The sequence below is a fragment of the Tupaia chinensis genome, unplaced genomic scaffold, assembly GCF_000334495.1.
Source record: "Tupaia chinensis unplaced genomic scaffold, TupChi_1.0 Scaffold000429_1, whole genome shotgun sequence".
Lineage (NCBI taxonomy): Eukaryota > Metazoa > Chordata > Mammalia > Scandentia > Tupaiidae > Tupaia > Tupaia belangeri.
In genome coordinates this window covers 2188982-2209935 of record NW_006159934.1, presented here as the reverse complement: position 1 = coordinate 2209935, position 20954 = coordinate 2188982, and positions in this window count along the sequence as shown.

The following is a 20954-nucleotide window of genomic DNA, read 5'->3' as shown; positions in this document are numbered from 1 at the left end:
AAAGAAAGAAAGAAAGAAAGAAAGAAAGAAAGAAAGAAAGAAAGAAAGAAAGAAAGAAAGAAAAAAAGCCGTCCCTGGCTGTGCCATGCTAATTTGCTCACCTTGGAGGCTCTGGACACCTTCTTCCCAAATTCTCCTGAAATGTCTTTTCAGATAATGGTAACATTAGTAATAAGGGGATGTGAATGGAGGGCTCCTGGGAAGAAAATAAAATGCTAGCTAGCTAGGGCCAGGGGAGAGGACAGGGTCGAGGAGAGGGCCTAGGAAGGGGGTTCTGATCTATTCCACTTATTGGGATTTGGACACCAGGCTGATAACTGGGCATACAGAGCAGTTCAGGTCCCGATCCTGCTCTCAGGGGTGCACAGGCTCAGTCTCAGGCAGGGGTCAGGACCACCAATCTGTGCTGTGCACTGTTTTCAGACCAGGGCAGCACTGGTCACCCAAAAACAGAGAGTATAGGTATAGAATGCCCCAGACTCAGGAGATGCTGCGAACAATGATAGCCACAACAGAGGTGGGAGGAAGTAACTGGTAGAAGCCAAGCCTGGGCCACCATCTGGGAATATCATGGGAGGTGGTAGGGGCTTGTGGCCTGGAGCCCAGGGTCTGTGATTAGCTGGCGGGGTTTGAGGCAGGCAGCCTCACTTTATTGCTGTCACAGTGACCTACTCCATGTGACCAGATCCCCAGAATTAATCCATTCTTCCTCCAACAGCTCCTGTGGAGCCCTCCACCTGCCACCCCATCCAACCTCTGCCTGGAAGAACTGACACATACAGTAATGCTGAGAGTATCAAGAGGGTGTTGCAGAGCCAAGAGCAATTTTACAGGCCAGTTTAATGTGTCCTCTGTGCTTCCATTCTGAGCCGTCCTAGATTAAAGACACTATGTAACTGCTTTCATCCTGCCTGCCCAGTCCTGGGATAGAGTCAGTCCAGGTACCCCAGAGCACCTGCCATCCTCCAGAGATCATCAGACTACTTAGAGGGTCTCTTTTTATGAGGAGGATTGGAAGATGTGAAATTAATGGAGTCTCCTCCTTTTTTTGCTGTTGCTGCAGAAATGATCTTGCAGCAGTGGTAGCGAAGAATCAGACAACATGAACTTTAATTTTAACTCTACTGATTCCTGGTTATGCAGCCTTGGGTCGGCCACTTAACTTCTCTGAACTTGTGTTTCCTCATCTGTAAAAAGGGGCTAGAAGTAGTGGGACAGTCAGAATGAAACGTGATCATGATGTGACGTGTTTAGACTTGTGCCTGACTCATGGCAGTCACTCGCCGGTATGCCTCGTCTCCTGCTTCACCCTATTCTTGCTGCGGCTGCTGAATTCAGGGGTGGCCAGAGGTAAAGGGGCAAGACTTTCAAGCTCCATTTCCCTGGGTTTAACTCTAGCTCTGTCATTTGGAATCACCCCAACTTTTAGAGCTTCAGCTTCAGCAACTGTAAGGTGAGGATAATAAAGGAGAAAGCACAGGATGAATGTAAGAATTAAATGTAAGGACCAGGCGACTGCACCCTGCCCCTGCTGGGGTGACAATGACATCAGAGCAGCTCCTCCCATGTTCAGACTAGCAGGATTTCCTGGCGGTTTCCCCCCTGCAAAGGCTGAGACTGGTCTGACAAGAAGTCCCCTCTAGCTGTCCTCAGGATGACCTAGAAATTTGTCCAGCTCCTGCCACAAGCAACTTGATCCAGATCCCCTCCTTCATGGGTTTTATAAGTAAAACCATGAGATGTTGTTACTGGTAACAATAAAATGATGATAGTATGAGATTCCCGATGGACAATTTTTAAGTACTTCCACTAAGAGGCTATAAACAAGATTGGCATCTGCAATATGTATTCTGTAAAATCTGTCTTAACAGCAGTCATTTTATACCGGGTACAGATTGAGCATTCCTAATCTGAAAATCAAAATCTGAAACTTTCTGAGTGAATGCCATCGTAATGCCACAAGTGGAAAATTTCACACCTGGTATCATATGACAGGTCACAGTCAACATGTCACTTTACAACAATATGTAAACTCACCCTCAGGCTATGGGTGTAAGGTATATATGAAACATGAATGAATTCCGTCTTTAGACTTGAGTCCCATCTCCGACATGTCTCATTATGTAGATACAAGAATTCCCAAATCTGACATCCAAAACACTTCTGGTCCCGAGCATTTCAGATAAGGAACACTCAAATTGCACGGCATGAGGCAGATCATTGCAAAAGTGGCTGCTTTTTGCAAAATGACTGCTCAGCAACTCCTATCAAGAAGCAGAATCTATTTGTTCACCCTCAAATGACTTGTTTCAGTCAGTAGAATATGGTAGAAGTGATGTGGTACCAGTTTCAAATGTTTCTAATGTTTTTGCTGCATTTTTGGGCTCTTGCCAAGCACAGACGCCCAAGAAAACCTGCTGGTGGCTGAAAGAAGTGTGATTCAAGAATTCTAGCTGCCTGTCAGACAACTGCCAGACAGGTGCATAAGGCTACTCTAGATAACCAATGTCAGCCTATCCATCAGCTCAACGCAAGTACGTGAAGCCCAAGCAAGATCAGTCAAGCCTAGCCCAAACGAACAGAATTCTCAGCTGACACATATACACTTGTGAACAAGGATAAATGCTTTGCTCTTTTAGCTTCTGAGTTTTTAGATACTTTGCTAGTTACTTATAGCTAATCAATACACCATGCTAACCCTCAATTACATTATCTCACTTTATCTTTGTAACAACACCATGAGCTAAGAATGTATCTCAGTTGTACAGTAGAGAAAACGGGTTCAAAGGCCTTTAAAAACGTGCCCATGATTAGAAATTGATGGAGCCATGAGTGAACCCCAGATCTTCTTGGTTCAGTAGGTTATGCTCTTTCTACTACGGCAACTTTTCTCTTTCCTCTACGTTAGAATAGCAGGTGGTTCCTTAAAAGGAGGATTAGAGCAGCTCAAGCCAGGTGGTTGTCCCCATGAGTGGCCAAATCATACTGTGTTGCTAATGTGTCTGGTCCTGGTTTAAAAGCCTTGTGGAATCTGGAAGCAGTTTTTTTTTGTTTTTTGGGGGGTTTTTTGTTTTTTTTTTTTAATCTTTAAGTGTGACTTCCCTTTAAGAATCCCAGTCCTTTTCAGCAAGTCTAAAAGTTGTAGTTTTGACCTTCCCTTACTTATTAATTAGGGTATTGGAGGGAAACAGAGAAACCATGTGTAGGGGCAGAAGGGGAGTTTTCAAAAATAAATGCTCCTTAGGACCACTCAACTGAAAAATTTCATTAATTCATTAATTAAGATATACAGCATGAGAATTCCAGGGAAAAGAACAAATACCATCTGTACTGTGGAGGGGCCAAAATTTTCTTTTAGCCTCTAAGACCCAGTAATGAGCACATGCTCTGAATTATCCTCCAAATTAACTGCTTCATGGGAGAAAAGCAGTATTGGCACTCCAATTAGGTGTCAGACGGTGCTCAGGAAGCTGCATCTGTGAGGCTTCAAAGTGATCCTCTTGGGCCTTAGGCATAGGAAAGCAGGTTCCAGCTCAAAAGAAGAATCCTCCTTCCAAGAGTCAGAGCCATCTCGGGATGGAATGGGCTGCTTGGCAAAGTGATGAGCTCCCCAGCACAAGGAATATGCAAGCAGAGCCTGGAAGGATTACTATTGTATGTAGGAGGTTAGAGGCTGGACTAAATGACCACTCAGGTTTCCTTCCAACTGTGAGATTCTAGTTGACAAGGGAAGCCCTTTACCCACAGAGAATTGTTTCTTTGACTAAGTCATTAGAATATCAATGCACACATAATCTCTGATAGTGAACATTTCCAACAGCCCCTGGTAGTGATCATCTGGCATTGAACATCTTCAGTGGCCATAGCACTGGGCTGGTATCAAACACTAGGGACAACTTTCCAACAGGATGCTGGGTTCAATGAATCATTAAAATTGGAAGCATTTTCCCACCTGGTTTAAAATTTCCAGCTTTGATAGCTCAAATTGGGGGCCTAGCAGGAGGCATTTCAAAAGCGAATTGTGAATGATGATGTTATTTTGGCCTCTGTCGGGCTGGCAGTCTGGGTGACCATGAGGCATCAGGCAAGAAACCTCTTTTGACACTTTACAAAATGTTTAGATTAATCAAATTTTAAGGCTGGCTTCTGTGTAGGGAAGATGGAGTTTGCAAGAGTGGCTAGAATATGTTCCCAGGTCTGGGTTGATCAAAGAGGGCAATGCATTTGCTTCGTTAGCAATCACAAACATGGAGTCAGACAAGTGTTTTACCGGTATGTTTAATTGTTAAAAAATGCTCTAATTAGATTTTTAATAGATGGTTTCTGACAGCAGAAACAACAAAGATGATTGATTTTTCTCATGAAATCTTTGGAGGGGAAAATCTCTTGCTTTCAAATTTGTTTAGAAGCCATTTCTCTGAAGCCCCTTCAGTTAACATTTGGGCTATAGCAAGCCTCTCGTGAGCAGAGTGTGTTTCAAATATTAATGGGGGTCTAAATCTGTGTTCTTCCTCAGCTCAACCTTTTACACTCAAAATTCATGAGTGGATATTGATTTAGGCAGCCTTCCCAGGACCCTTGTACCACTGGGCTCTTTTGTTCAATGTTAATATGCCCCAACTTATCAATTATTCACTGGCTAAGTGAAAGCAATATAAATCTAGCATTCTGAGCAAAAAGAACTATTCTTTTCATTCTCTAAAAATACGATAGCAACAGAGGCTGGTGACTTAGTCAAACTAACACTTGATTTAATAGGTAACAATGCCTGTGGGTCTCACTGTGCTTTCTTCTCTTCTGTTGGAGATGCAAATGCAAGAAAAGCAGACTAAACCAAAATTAGCAAGCGGACACCTGCTGGAACAGGTTTTTCACATCATACTTTGAAGAGAAAGAAAAAACAATAAAGTAAGATTGGTATCAAGATTTAATATAAATGGAAATGTCAAGGATCATCTTAAAATAAAGGTCTCTGCTTTGTCTTTATCAGAGTTCATCTCTGCTTCCCCAACATGACTATGAGCCATGTTGATGAGAGTCATCGAGCTATATAGTTCATGCAGGACCCACCTCTGGACCTCGGCAACCTTGCAAAATAGGTAGTAATAAATTTTGCAAATGAAGATGCTAAGATATAAAGAAGGAAATTTTTTGGCTGAAGATCATACAACCCAGAAAATGACAAAGTAAGAATTTGAACTCAGTTTGATTTACTCAGAATGCATATGCATTTAGTTATCTAAATATGCTGCCTCTTAGCCAGGTCAAGGTCATACAAAGTTTTCTGGGTTTTTAGATTTTTACCATAGAGTCCATGCACTCACCAGAAAGAGACAGAAAGAGAGAGAGGGTAAGTGAGAAATCACCGCCCCCCTCCCCCAGGGCGGATGGCCATGCCACAATCCCTTTTCTTCCATTTTCCTCTCAGGATTTTGGACAAACACACAAACATGCCTGGTACACTTTTTCAAGTCTCCAGGTCTAGGACCTGAACCACATAGTGAGCTATATGGGATCTAGCACCTTAACCTCCATGCCACCTGCTGGCCCCACACAAGGTTTATGAGCAGTTCATAAGTATGGACTGCCATAATCCAAAACCCCCTCTGGATTTGCTTCTTTGATAGCTATAAATTGCCTCTGGGACTCTCATGTTTTTCTATCAGCAGAGCAATATTCAATAATGGGAACAGATAATAATTTTATCTTTAAAATGGGATAGCAAAGTTGGATTTACATAATAGTGACAAGAATTAAACCAGACAATAGTATTTATGTAAAGGACCAAACACTCATTAGAACTTCCATAAAGCTGATTCCATTTCCCTTCTGCCTTGACTCCCTTCTCTTTCAAGCCTTGGTAGAAAAAGGAACTAAGATACGTTGAAATATTTACAGCATGACTTGGAATTACAAAGAGTTTCTGGCTAATTAACTTTCAGTTAATCAGATAATTCAATTAACCACAACACCCCCATTCCCCTGAGCAACTGGTTAATTGAAGTTTTATTATATACAAAGCACTACAGAGCAATATCTAGTAATGCTATTTGTATAATAAATGAAAACAAGAAAGGAATGTCACATAAGAAGTGGCATATTGCATCATCTTAATGTCAGCCTGATCTTCTGCCCTCTCTTTACCCTCCTATCCCCTCCTTTTCCCTTCATTCTACCCATTTGCTAGTTTCCTGGTTCCTTTGCCTCAACTCACACAGATGCTATGGTCCACAGCATCACAAAGCCTGTCCTCCCAACATTGGCTGTAGTTAGAGCTTCACCTCAAACTGTCCCCTCCCTAGGCATCCACTGCTACCCACCATTCCTCTACTCACACACTGCAGGGCAGTGCAGGAGAGGTGACGCCTCTCACCTCTCACCTCGCTTCATCTCTTTGATTTACTGCCCATTCCTCCTTCACATTCTTTACCCCTAAAAACTCCTTTCTTAAGACGCATCTTTGAAAAGGCAGAATGCCTCCCACACAAAGAGCCCTATCTTTGGCTCATTATTCACCCCAATTTACATCAAATAGTCTTGAGTTAAACCTATGGTCTCAGCATAATTAATATTATTACCTGCTTTTCACTCCTAAAGGGACTCAGTTTGAATGACAAAATTTATGGTTACCTAACCTCTGTGGTTCTCTAAGTATACTTTGGCAAGTGGCTGTCCTATGGAAAACTTCTCATATAGTGTGGTACAATGAAGAGAATTTGGGTTTTGTCAGCCTACCAGGTCAAGATCAAATCCTGGCTATGTCTTATGCTCTTCTACACAAGTCCCCTTCTGTAAGTCCCCTATGCTGTCTGTAATTATAAACTGCTCATAACCCTTTTTATATTTTTTTAGAGAGATTTTTTTTTTCCTATAGGGTACATGTTCTCACAGGAGAGATAGGGAGAGAGAAAGAGAGAAATCACCCCCCAGAATGGATGACCAATGGATGACCATGCTGCAATCTCTTCTCCTCCACTCTCCTCTCAGGATTTTGGGCACTCACACACATGCACCCAGTGTGAGTTTTAAGCCACTGAATCTGGGACTTGAACCACAGTGAACCACGTGGGAGTCCAGTGACCTAATCATTACACCATATGCTGGCCATCCTCCCCAACTCCCGCAACCCTTCTAAGCTGCAGTTTTTCTACCTACAAAATGTGTGTAGTCCCTCTCATTGTAATGCTGTAAAGATGGGAAGAGATGATATTTGGAAAGCACTTAGGATGCTCGATCGTTGTTACCTTCTTTCCTCTCCTTTATTGCTTTCTTTATTATCTCCAATTCAGAAAATTGTCTTTGTTTACTAAAGTTATCTTCTCTGCCTGTACTAAAAAACACATCTACCCTATCTTATTTTCATCTATAAGCACTCACTTATTCTAAGACAATGACAATGGTGGAGGAACCAGTATGATGTTGAGTGTGACTGACCCCAGTGTGAAGCACATGACGCAAGCCCCACACAGGTGACCTGTCATTATTTTAGGGATAATAAAAGGAGAAGCTTCAGGTACTTGCAGATGGCCACATAAAATCTTCATTTTCAAAACTTAAAAGCAAATTCTCTAAACCCTTGAAAATTGAGTCTAACATGGATCTTAGTAAACATTCTAGAAAATAATTCTGTTAAAATGGTAGTTTGTAAGGTCTTAGAAAAAGAAACAGCTATCCCTGAGAACAACCAAAGGCTCCTTTAAGACAAATCATGTCAGATTTCTCACATGTCCCTTTTAACTGGCAAATAGGAGAAATTTCATAGGAAAGTTTTAGGCAATGGCTTTGCTCATTTTTGTTTTAATCAGCTGGGCAAGAAAAAGCATTCCGGTAACTTGCCACAAAGCATTAATAATTGAGTGTTTGCGTTAGTCAACTTTGCATTGGTGCATTTGCATCCACATTTATGGTTGATCTGTGGAGCAGAGATTCAGAGTGACTTTAGTAAACTATAATAGAAAAAATATAAATAAATTGTACCAAGATGTAACCGAGTAGAAATAAATGAAACTCCTTCATTTTATTTCAAAAACCAACTTCAAAATTGCACAGTGAATGTAGCACAGCATAGAAGTTGTGCATGGGGATCAGCAGATGGTATCATAGTTACATTGCTGGACTCCTATGGTCAACTGCAGCTCGAGTCCTGGACTCAGTGGCTTGAAACTCACACCAGGCCCCTGTGCATGTGTGCCCAAAATCCAGAGAGGAGAATGAAGGAGAAGGGATTGCAGTATGGCCATCTTCCCCTCGGTGGGGAGGGAGTGATTTCTCACTTTCTGTCTTTCTGTCTCTCCAGTGAGTGCATGTGCCCTGCAGCAAAAATCTCTCCTAAAAATAGAAGCTATGCATGAAAACAACTTGGGTCACAGTTATAAAGACCAGGCAGGTCCATCTTCGTCACCAAGCAGGGAGACTCTACTTGAAAAGAAAGGAAGCATAAGATGGAGACAAAATGACTTGTGCAGTCATGGTGTCAAAGAATCTGGCTATGCCAGAAGCAAATCCAGTCCCAGGCCAGTTGAATAAAGCAATTATTTTATTTTCTTTCTTTATTTTTTTCTCAACCCATTATGAGTGGGTCTCTGAAACTTGCCACCAGAAAAGCCCTGTCTAAGGCAATAGAGATTTTTTTAAGCTCTTAGTTTATGCAAATCCATTCTGTTCTAATAAGTACAAGCTTGAGACCTGCTAGCTTAGGGCTATTCCCGATCTTTTGTTTACTTGTTTTCTTCTTCCTCCTCCTCCTCTTCTTCTTCTTCTTCTTCTTTAAATGCTCCTTCTCCTTCTCCTTCTCCTTCTTCTTCTTTAAACATTCATTCATTTTATTTCTTCCATTAGAGAAAGACAGCAAACCCAATAAGGCCTTTACATTGCAATCCACTCCCCCACTCCACCCCACCATACCCCCATGATCACCAGCCTAATCACAGGCATGTGTGAGTCCGGCATGCTCAGGAAGGTCGTAGGATCATGAGATGTAAAACCAGGACCTTGCCCCTGTGGATCCAGTTGTATTACCATTGAGCCACCAATTGTCCACCCCAGTCTTTTTGCCAACACTAGACATGCCTTTTTTACAGTTGCTGTGGGTACACCTTCTCTGCATAAATGCCCTTCTCCATTGTGCTGTCTCCACCAGCTCTGTCTTCCCTGCATGGTGTTGGACGGCATGAAAAAGGCAATACTCTCTACAATTAGTTTCAGAGATTCTCTAAGACTGTGCTTTATAACCAAGAGAAGAAAGGTAGATACTCCACCACCACCCCCCCAAAAAAAGTATGAACAATCTCCCCATATGCTGGGTTGAAAAATCACTGGTAGTATTTGAGAACTCTCAGACTTAGAAGTGAAATGTCCTATCCGGGTTCAAATCCCAGTTCCTACAACCTCCTAGTTTTGTAAACTTTGTATCTTTTTGAACCTCAGTTCTTCATTTATAAAATGGGGATATACGATGGGTATTCAGAAGGTTCAACAAAAATCCATATTATGAAACACCCATGCATGGATTTCAAAATATTTTTTGTACCTAAATAAATCTGCCCTTTAATTCCATTTTCCACAAACTTTTTGAAGACCCCTTGTATTGGTTTTCTATTGCTTCATAATAATTACCACACACTTAGCAGTTTAAGACAATATCCATTTGTTGATTCACAGTCCTGTAGGTCAGAAGCCCAGTCAGTGTGATTAGACTCTTTATTCATTCTCAGAAAGAAAAATCAAGGGATCAACAGCTGGGTTCTCACTGGAGCTCTGGGTCTTCTCTTAGGCTTATTCAGAATATTGAAAAATTCAGATCTTTGCTGCTGTAGGACTGAGGTTCCCATCTTCCCCTTAGCTCCTGGCCAGAGGCCACTCTCACCTACTAGAGAATGCTCTCAGATTCTTGCCATGTGGCTCTTCTCTCCAAAGGCAGCAGGAGAATCTAGGATTTTCTCTGTCTCTGACCTTTGGATTAGATTTTTACATTTTTTAAAATGTGCTGGTGTGAGTAAATCAGACCCACCTGGATAATTTGCCTCCCTTAAAATTCACTGTGCCGTGTGACAGAGCTAATACGGGAATGACACCTGTCATGCTCACAGATTATGCAGGGCATGTACACAGGGAGCAGAGATCTTGGGACTATCTCAGAGTTTGGCCTACACCAGGGAATAGTAACACTTAGCTTGTAGGATTGTTACAAGAAATGAGATGGTGCCTGCTGAGCCCCAAGTACAATGCCTATCACATAGCAAGCACCAGATAGATTGGATTTTTTTGGGGGGGTGGGGAGGGCAGCCCTTTGAGCCTAAGCTGTCCTGATTCCTAGACTTCCTCTTCAGAGGTAGCTTGTTCTGGCCCTCTTCTGATAAAATCCACACTGGAACATAGTTCTCCACCCGCCACCCTACAAGCCCCCTCTCGCCGTGTTAAGGGTGGCACAGATGCCCAGGAAGCACCATGGTTAAAATGCTCACTTTGGAAGTGTGTGAGGATGTTCCTTCCAGAATGCCTTTTTTTTCCTGCTGGTCTCATCTGAAATCAGCACAACGCGCTCACTCGTTGTGAGGATTATGTTAATAGATCAGTATCTCCCCCTGATGCCTTCAGAAGCACAACGTGAATCCTGAAACTGTCAGTGTTAATAATACACTACAATCCTGTCCTTTAAAAAAAATAAAACTTCTAAAGGCAGATAAAGAGAATCTAATTGAAACCATCACATGCAATCTTCTCTAAGTAGCAGCTACCACATCAATATTTAGTAAAGAAATCCTGTTTTGTTTTATTCCCCTCCCCCTAAATTATTTACAGGAAAACATCTAAATGCCTACTAGTTCCAGCTTGATCCGTTTTTCTTTTAAAACCCTGGACTGGAAATCAAGGGGCCTAGATATTATTTCTCACTCTGTAGCCAACTCTCAGTGACCTCAGGTTCCTCTTCTGTGAAGGAGCACTGAGGATTAGTGCCTCCCCCCCAAGATGCCTCCAAGCTCTAGAGTACACAGGAAATAACCCCTCAGTACTCCTGCCCACACTCTTCCCTCTGTGAGTAACCTTGGTCCCTGCACTCACAGCTTAGTGTGCAAGCATCCTATACAATCTCTGCAGGTGTGTAATGTCTCCCCAGCTGGCTTCTGGAGTCCTGGAGGCCTCTGGCTGTTTTACACTTCATTCATTTCCTCCTCAGATATTTATCGTGTGCAGACTCCAAGTCATATATTGTGTGAAGCCCAGAGGATACAATGATAAATAAGGCACAGTCTCCTTCCACAACAATGCTATAGTCCAATATGAATTGTAAACAGGACTCGGCACAGTGTTGGATATCCATTTTAGAGGGCAGTACTGAGCAGGGCTTAAGGAGACAGTGCGGAGTATGGTAAACAAGGGAGATTATTCTGGATCTTAGGGGTGGAGGAAAGCTGGCAAACACACAGAGGGCAAAGGAGGACACTCAGGAAACTGCAAAGAACTTGGGATAACTGAAGGATAGGGCTGGAAGAAGTTAGAAGGATGAGAGATGGCAGAGGGTTGAGCAGAGCAGGGCTGGAAGGCCCTGCATGACAAGCTATGGGTCTTAGGGTAAGTCTTGAAGACATCGGAGAGCCCTCATGAGGTTCTTAAATGGAGGAGTAAATAAATAGACAAGATTGATATTTTAGAAAACTCAGTGTCACCCTAACCCCTGAGTTTCATGGCTCCAGAGAGCATCTTTCACATCATAGAAATTCTGGGCTCATCATGTCCCCCAAACTCCATAGCACCTACAGGGAACAGGGCCCCTGGGGTCAGGGAACTCAGCAGGTCCCACAGACAGCAGTGACCATCATGGTCTAAAGAAGCAAGACTGAAGAAGGAAGTCGTCATGGGGCTGTTGCCTTGATCCACAAGAGAGAGAATGAATTCAGAACCAAAGCAACATCCCTGCAGGCTGCCTTACTTTATAACCCAGAGGGCCAAGTTCAACTCTGCCCACAATAAATAACACATGACTCGACTATCCAAATGGGTTAAAAACGGAGCAACCAGACCCCAGGTCTCCCATGTAGCAGTAAGATGAGACTGTCAAATGGTTATAAATGTAACCTGCTCTCCTCTACAGACACTAGGAGTCCCACATGCCACTACAAAGGATCTTCTGAGCATATTTGGAAGTTCTCACAGGGCCTGCAGCCCTGAGCACCTAGACTGAAGACAGATTTTCCTCATCACTGAGCACTTTCTTCTTCCACTGAGCTGGCAGCTGCAGGGGAAACAGGCAGTAAGCCTGGAGCAAGGAAGCAAGCCCATAGGCCCAACTAAGAAAGGGAACCCTGCCAGTCACCACCCAAGCACACTCCCCTGGAGTCTCTGGGCCCAGCAGCCCCTCCACACTGACACCCTTGGTCTGGACAGAGAAAGAGCCAAAGTCAAAGGTTTATCTGGGCCATAAATATGAAGCAGATGTCCTTTGAAGTTCATTTACTTTCAAAGGAAATAAATCAGAAGGATTTTAGGGCCTCGTAGGATGGTATGACAACAGTACCAAAAAAATCAATCAGGAAACTAGCCCAGAAAGCCTCATCTCTAAAGATCTCTCAAACAAATGGCATCATGCCCATTTTCCATTATGACTCGACACTACATGGTAATTGAAAGGATGCCCACAAAGCAGATCACCATAAAGCAACGACCCTTCTCTCCTGGTAATTATGTGATCAAATTATGAAGACCTCTGAGCCAACACATCTCAGCTTTTATGATGCAGTTGAAGACCTGTTAATTCCTACTAGAGAGAAGAAGAAAAGACTCCTGGGAAAGCGTCTCTTGGCTACTATCTGAAAGGGACCCTCTTCATTTCCACATTCTCTTTGAATTATCAGAGCACACGATTCTCTTTGACGTGTGTAGTACAGGCATTTGCTAGATTTGCATTGCTATTTATCTTGCTATAGCCTTATACAGATGAGCCTTTAGGGGAAAGACCTGTAGCCATAGGTTCCATTTCTTTTTAAATAGATGATCAACTGTTGATGATAACATGTATACTATCTTTTTAAAAATACATAAATAAATGTATTTATTTCATGAAAGTGAGAGACATACACCCTCCTCCACAGGGTCTCATGCCATGATTCCACCCCAGATCCCCATAACCTTCTCAGCCAGCCAGGATCACAAGTATATGCATGCCTGGCATATACGCGTCTACCATGGAACTGAGCCCCATCTTTCACACAGACCCAGACTAGCTTGAGTCACACGTTACTGCTATGCCACTGAGCCACAGTTCAGATTCTTATGTTTATGCATTTAACACTTATAAGATGGAATGTGCTCTGTCCTGGGACTAGAGTTCTTTCATATTCATGGATATGTTTAGACCATCAAAATCTGTGATTACCATTGCCGTCACATTTCCACTTATGCCTAAATAATAATGGTGTGGATCCCTATCCACCCATGCAGGATCTCAGGGACCTTTGTGAGCACCTTATGTGCTTTTAGAAGATCACTGGGGCTCAAGATCTGTATTGTTGGGATGTTCTAGAACATGGTGGTGAACACTGAACTGAAAGATAGGAATGTTCGCCACTGTCGCACAAACATGATATAACATGTCTTTTCACTATGCACCCTCCACTGCTCATACCTTTGCTCCATTCTTACACATAACTCACCCCTCCCCAGACAATATACACTGTTCCAAGTCTGCAAATCTCTCTGCTTGAAAGGTCTTTTCCCCTTTCCACTAAGTGCAATTGTATTCATCCTCCAAGATCCAGCTTAGATGTCACCTTCTCTGTGGCATCTCCTAGGTAGATGGAGTTTAGCAAGATAGCATTGTCCAGAACATGATCATTTACAGAAGGGAAAGAACCAATACAGACAGGTAAGGGAGACACAAGAGGCAGGGCAGAGTGATGGAGGGATGGCCCAGATCAGGCAATAGTGGGTGAAAGAGGGCACAAATATAGTCAAAGAGTCCTTTGAAGGACTTTCTAAAAAATTATTCAGTAATTATAGAGAGAACAACCTTTTACTAAACATTCAGTTCCTAGTAGGTTCAGAAGCTGGCACCCAAGTCACTTAAACCACAATGCCCAGAACCCTTCAATGTTTTTAATGCCTCTCCCCACTCCTGCACACACCTTAGCAGAATTAGCTGCCCTCCCCCACTTCCCCCTAAGAGCCATCCCAGGACAGGCCCAGGGTGCTCCCTCAAGTTCTGAACTGCTCCAGGTCTCTACTTTTCTCCCTCTCTGATTGGATATTGTAGGTCTCACCTTGACCTTTAGTCTCATGCATGCTTTTAACCTTCATTTGCTTTCCATATGCAGTTTAGTTGTTTTGTTTTGTTTTTCTCTTTCTTGGCTTAAAATGTATGTAGATTAACTTCTTTTTTTCATTATTTTATTGTGCTAGAGTACACATAACACAAAACTTACCTTGCAATCACCTGAAAGTGTTCAAGTCGGCAGCACTAAATACATCTGCCACCGTCACCAACATCTACTTCCAGAACTTTTTTGTCACCCCAAGTGGAAACCTTGTATCCACCAAACAGTAACTCCCGAGGCTCCCTACTCTAGTTCCTGACAACCACTAGCTAAATTAATATTTTACTGGGTCATCAGAAAAGTCACGATGTACTTTTCTATGTATTTTTCTTTTCCAACCACTCAATGTATTAAGGGAATCACACACTATGTGGCCTTTTGTGTATGGCTTCTTTCACTCAGCATAAGATTTTTAAGGCTCGTCCATGACATAGCAAGTGTCGATACATCACACCTTTTAGAGATGAATAATATTTCTTCATGTCAATGTAGCACATTTTACTTATAAGTTCTTTTGTTAACAGACATTTGGGTTATTTCTACTTCAGGGCTCTCATGAATAGTGCCACTATGAAAATATATGTATCAATTTTTGTTTAAACATCTATTTTTATTTCTTTGGGGTATATACCTAGGAGTGGAATTGCTGGGTTATACTGGCTTTCTATTTAACTTACTGAAGGATCACACAACTTTTAGGGATAACTTATAAGTAACCCTTTTCCTGTTTAATCCATTCCATAAGATCCTCCTTCTACATGCTGGCTGAAGGACAACCCCTGGCACCTAGAGAGCAAGCCAAGACTCACTTGATTTTTTTTGGGGGGGAGGACCTCTTGTATTTTCTCCAGTTGTTCTACCTTTGAGTGGAAAGTGCCAGACCCTGCTGATCCGTATGTGGCTTCAGGTTCTCCATGGTGAGAGCAAAGGGAAGTGGGGTTTGCCTGGGTTTAGTAAGTCACAACCACAGCATATCTTGATTTCTTTCCAGATCCTATTAAGCCAGAACTCAGTTCTGGGGAAGTGACTTGCCCATGATCAAAGTACAAGCTGTACAGTTCACAGGCCACCATCTTGCTGAACAGAACTGCATTTTCCACAGGATGGAGCTGCTATTGTTATTCACAGTTAGAGTAGAAGTTACTACAGTTACCCCTGCTGACAATGAAGCACACTCTCAGCTCCTCAGAGACATAGTTATTGTTTCTTTTATCATTTCCAGAAGCTAGGCAGCACTGGAAACGGCTGTCCTGCGAGACCACAATCCCATCTATGCTAGTCTCCCTCATGATTCGTATCCCCCGTTCACTTCAATCACATTGACAGCATCTCTGACAGCACTCGCACTATTGTAAAGGGTAAGACACACCAAGTTCAGTGAGACCTGACCTGATGAGCTAAAATAAAAGCAAAACTAAGAAAACAATCACCGAATTCCTGTGAAGACATAAAGTTGTTCAATAATGCAAAATACCATTCTTAATAATAAGAGGCCACAGCATAGGATTATTACAATAATTACTGAGTCACACAACATAAGCATCAGACAGAGACAAGACGCACTTGAATTCCAGAGTTTGCCTGACTTGACAAACACCCAATTTTTGATCCCTTAAACTTCTCATTAGGTGTGATTTTTGGTTGATCTATCTTTCATCTCAGACAGTAACCTTTAATGGAGTTAATTAAAGGCACATTTTAAAAGTCCCCCTGTAGTTTTTCTGATTACAGTTATAAAATATACCATAGTAACCTTTCCTGCTTTTGTAATTACTGGTTTGTGAAATTCCAATTACTTCCCCTTTATGAACAATCACCTTTACAGAAAGTTTCCCTGGTCATTGTTATATGGCTTTTGGTTTGATAACAGAAATTATAAACCACCACAGCCCACTATTATAGGCCATAAAATCCATGTCATGTAATGTTGCATGTAATTACATACTGCCTTAAATTGCTCATCTTGCTATTGTCAGCCTGCATTGTGGTTCTCTGTGTACATGTCTGTTTCCTCCGCTAGATTCTGAAATGTTCAAGGGCAGGCACTGTCGTGAGTAGTTCATCTCTGTACACCTAGTGCCAGACATAGGGCCTGTCCTAACAGGTTCTTATTTCTTGAGTAAATAGATGGTTAGAAGAAACCAGAGATACCATTTGGAATGTGTCACTTCTTTTGCTCAACCAAACAGCACTCCCTCCTTCAAACATCTCTTCCATGCATACTACTGATCTGTTTAATGCCTTTTTACTTAAACACAATCTGAAAGAAATGATGGTGGGGACCAGCAGGTGGCATGGTGGTTAAGGCACTGGCACTCCCACATGGCCAACCATGGCTCAAGTCCTGGACTTGGTGGCTTGCTTTCTCACTTTCCGCCTCTCTCTGTGTCTCTCTCTGGGCAAATTAAAATAAATAAATGAATAAATAAAATTAAATAAATAATTATTTTTAAAAAAATGATCCCAAATAGAAAAATTCTTTTCTTTGAATAGCAAGACAAATGGTGACATATTTTCTTCTTTTTAAGTTTATCTTTTATTTATTTTAAGAGAGAGAGTGAGGTACCCTTAACAGGGTCTCACAATGTCATGATTCTTCCCCCCAGCTTCCCAACTAACCAGGATTATAGGAGGGCATAAGCATTTCCAGCAAGTTCAGGGCAACCTGTAATCTGATCTCAGGCCTTGCATGTGGCTTCAGTATCACACAGCAGTGCCCTGTCACATGCTCCTCTGTTTTCTCCCTTATACTGGTTTTACATGTTCCCCATTCTAGTTAATATATAGTTCTCTCCATTCTGAACATATTTGACAAATTTAGCACCCCTGTTCTAACAACATAAAGTGTTCCTAAAGAAAAGATACAACGTAATTGTACTCTGTGTAAAGCGCTGTGAGTGGAACCTAGTGCAGACTGCTCTCAAGGTGAGAGGCGGCATCCGGAAGCTCAGTACCTTTCTGTATTACTGTTTGTATCACCTTGAGCTGGTCATGTAAGGGCTCTGGCTCTGTTTCTTTACCTACAAAATTAGGGAGCTGTATGCCAAGAACTCCAGGATTCCCTCTGGATCCCCAACTCTATGGTCTTCATATGGATCATGGCATCAGGACCCTACTGGGTCCATTGGGAGTGATGTCTCTCTGTACCTATCTGTCTCACAGGGTCTCTATCCCTTGTGGATATTCCTTTTTTTATTATCAATAAAAAGAGATGGGAACCAGCAGTTAGCTTAATGGCTATGTCACTGGACTCTCACGTAGTCGACTGCGGTTCATGTCCCGGACCCGGTGGTTTAAAACTCACACCGGGCGCATGTGCGTGCGTGCCCAAGATCCCGAGAAGAGAATGGAGGAGAAGGGATTGTGGCGTGGCCATCCCCCCTGAGGGGTGATTTCTCGCTTTCTGTCTCTATGTCTCTCTCTGTCTGGCGAGCGCACGCGCCCTATAGCAAAAACCTCTCCAAAAAAAAGAGAGAGAGAGCAGTAGCAAAAGCAGGTGATAAGGAGAAAAACAAAGGGGGCTACAAGTAAGGAGAAAAGTTGGGGGGAAGGAGTAAGGCTAAAAGCCAGTATGATACTAATCGTATGTGTCATGTCTAGACTGTGGTCCCTCAGATACTTGGTGGTCAAATATTATTCTATAGATGTTGCTGTAAAGGTTTTTTTTTTTTTTAGCTAAAATTAACATGTAAATAAATCTAAATTACCCTGTGATAGGGCCTCATCCAATCAACTGATGATCTTAAGAGAAGAAAAAAAAAAATGGACCTCCCCTGAGAGAATCCTGCCTTCAGATTGTCTGGGGACTTTAACTGCAATATCTACTCTTCCTTGGGTCTTAAGCCTGCTAGATGGCATACTGTACAGATTTTGTATGAACCAGTCTCCATAGTCTCATGAGCTAACTCCCTAAAATAAAACTCTAGATAGATGATGGACAGATGATAGATGATGACAGATAGGCAGATGATAGAGTCACCACACACACGCGCGCACACACACACACACACACACACACTATTGGTTCTAGTTTTCTGGAAATAATCTCAGATTGAACCATACAGTTGATAAGTAGAAACCTTCAAGATGACAGAGCTGAGAGTATACAACTAGATCTTTGACTAAAAGACAAATAAAGACATCAAATGGCTTGGGCAGCACAGGCAATAGTACAAACCTCCTACCCCAGTATTATAGCAAGATTGGGACTTACGGCCCATCATTAGCACAAAGTAGGTGAGTGTGAAATTATAAAAAGATGATGCAAGTACACTTGCAATATCCATATCTCAGTTGAAAAGAATATAGAAATATAGGCCCTTCTTTGGGCTCACTATTTGGAATTTCGCTTAATTTCCAAATCTCCTATTTTATTTTACTTGAAGTGAGCAAGAAATTAAAGACACTTTAAAGCAACAGAAGCCCAGAATCCTTTCAGATTTATATAATCATTCCCCAAGTTTTTACAGTTGCTTTGCCTACACTCAATTTGACAGCAGTTGTTAAGTAATTTGCCTTTATTAAGTCTTTCCCAAGCATTCAACTTAATTTTCATAGAAATGACAACTTTATTACTTTCAGACTCACATTCCATCAGTACTGTGATATTTACCTAATTCTGTAATTGCCATAAGAAATATATTTGCATGAACAGGTTTGGGGACAAGTGTAATTGACTCTTGATAAGCATGCAGTTTCCCTGATTGGAACAGCTGTGAACATCAGAGGGATGAAGGCATTGGTCAGTGGAAAAGAAGAGTGCTGGTTAGTAGAACAAGATGGTTAAGTAGAATTCAGTCAGGAGCAGTGGTGTTCCGGTAACTCTTTAACAACTGGCACTGGCTGGGTGGGGGGGGGAGCTTATTTGTAGAGTTTACAGCTTTCTGCAGTGTCAATTCTCCTAACATGACATCACTGAGCACGGAGTTGGGGAGTGGTTTACAATCAGCTCTTGGGATCAATAAAAGCCAGCTCCAGGATACACTGGTAAAAGCATACCTTTAGCAATAGTAATGATAGACCTCTCCAAAAGGACCATAAAGCGAGCAAAGAGGCTTATAAGAAATTCCAGATTAATGCTTTTCAAACAGGTGTCTTTAAAAAAGATGGGGAGATATTTTCATCAAGTTACCTTTCATCAGTTATACTTGCCTTCCTCTCTGCTATGGCTATGCCCTTCTCTGCTCCCCATCACTGTACTGATATCTGCAAACTGCTCTCCTGATGGAAAAGCCTCCTGAGTTACCTGCATCTGCATTGTTCATGTGGTTCCAAACTCAGGATAAATCTCCAGGCTGTGAAAGGGAGAAAACTCTGGGATGGACCAGAATGGAGGCAGGATTGTGAGTGCTCAAGTCCCTTTGTGCAAGTCCAATGGCCCAAGCTTTGTGTATCCAATCCCTCAAAGATAGCTGCCATTTTATTCTCTGGGTTTGTCAAAGGTATTACTTGAGACTAGAAGTCAGGAATTAGGGGCTCGGTCTCACAAATTAAGCAACTTCATTTATGCACCTACTTTGAATCTGCAATCATTATACAAGGGTCTGATCTCAACCTTGCAGTCTTGCAGCCATCTTAAGTGGTGAGTGAGTACTCGAAAGACATCAGTGGTTTTTATCATTTTACACTTAATATACCAGCCACTATTCTATCAAAGAATCTGGGTCTCAAGTCAAGTGAAACCAAAAACCACTTTTTCCTGAGGAAGAAATTAATGCATTTGCAAATATTGGATGGTAGCCATCATTAATGGAGTTAAGGATTCCAACAGCAAAGCACTCTCACTGATACTTTAAAACACAAGTGAACAAAGTAGCAAATTCATCAGTCATCAGTGATTATTACAAACTTGGTGAGCTTAAATATTACCAATATAACAACTGTTGTAAAGCACATGAGTAGAAACAAAACTGTCATTGTCATGGAAGTAGAGACAAGTGCGAATGAGAGAATTCTGAGGGATCATTAGGAAGACACTGTGATTCTCCTTATGGCTGGTATTCCAGCTCCTACCTGTGTGAGCACCTGGCTGGTAACCAAGGAGGGCTAGATGCTCTCAAGTCTTTCCTGCTTCATCCTGGCCATTTCTTCAGATTCTGCACCTCACAAGCTCGTCTCAGCTCATTTCTGAAAAAGCCAGATTGCACCCACTCTAACATTTAACCATGCTTTTCTCCCAGGTGTGTCTCCTTTGTCAGTAGGTCTCCCAATGCAGGACGGTTACTGAGGGCAGATCAGGTCACCTCTCACAACTTGGGAAGTGGCCAATGACCTGTGGGCAGACCCCTGCCTGGCAAAACTGTCACTAGTGTTTGTTCAGGTGAAAAAGTCGACCACAGGCCTCCATAGACTTAGAAGCCGAAACCTGACCTTCTCCTACTGGGACCCACACATGTGCCACTTGAACACCCTTCTAGCCCAGCTCCTTTTCTGCTTTGGGATCCCAAGCTCGTTGTTCTTACACTTTTTCCATCTCCCTAAACAAGTCCTAGAAAATCAGACACCCTCTGTCCCTTGTACTTGGCTCTTCCTCCTGCACAGGCGTGGTAGCCGGCCATCTCCAGATGCTGTAGACGAATGAACAGGAGAAGAAACCAGAGCATGGGAAATATGATCTGGGGGGTAAGAGTGGTTACTGGCTTCAAA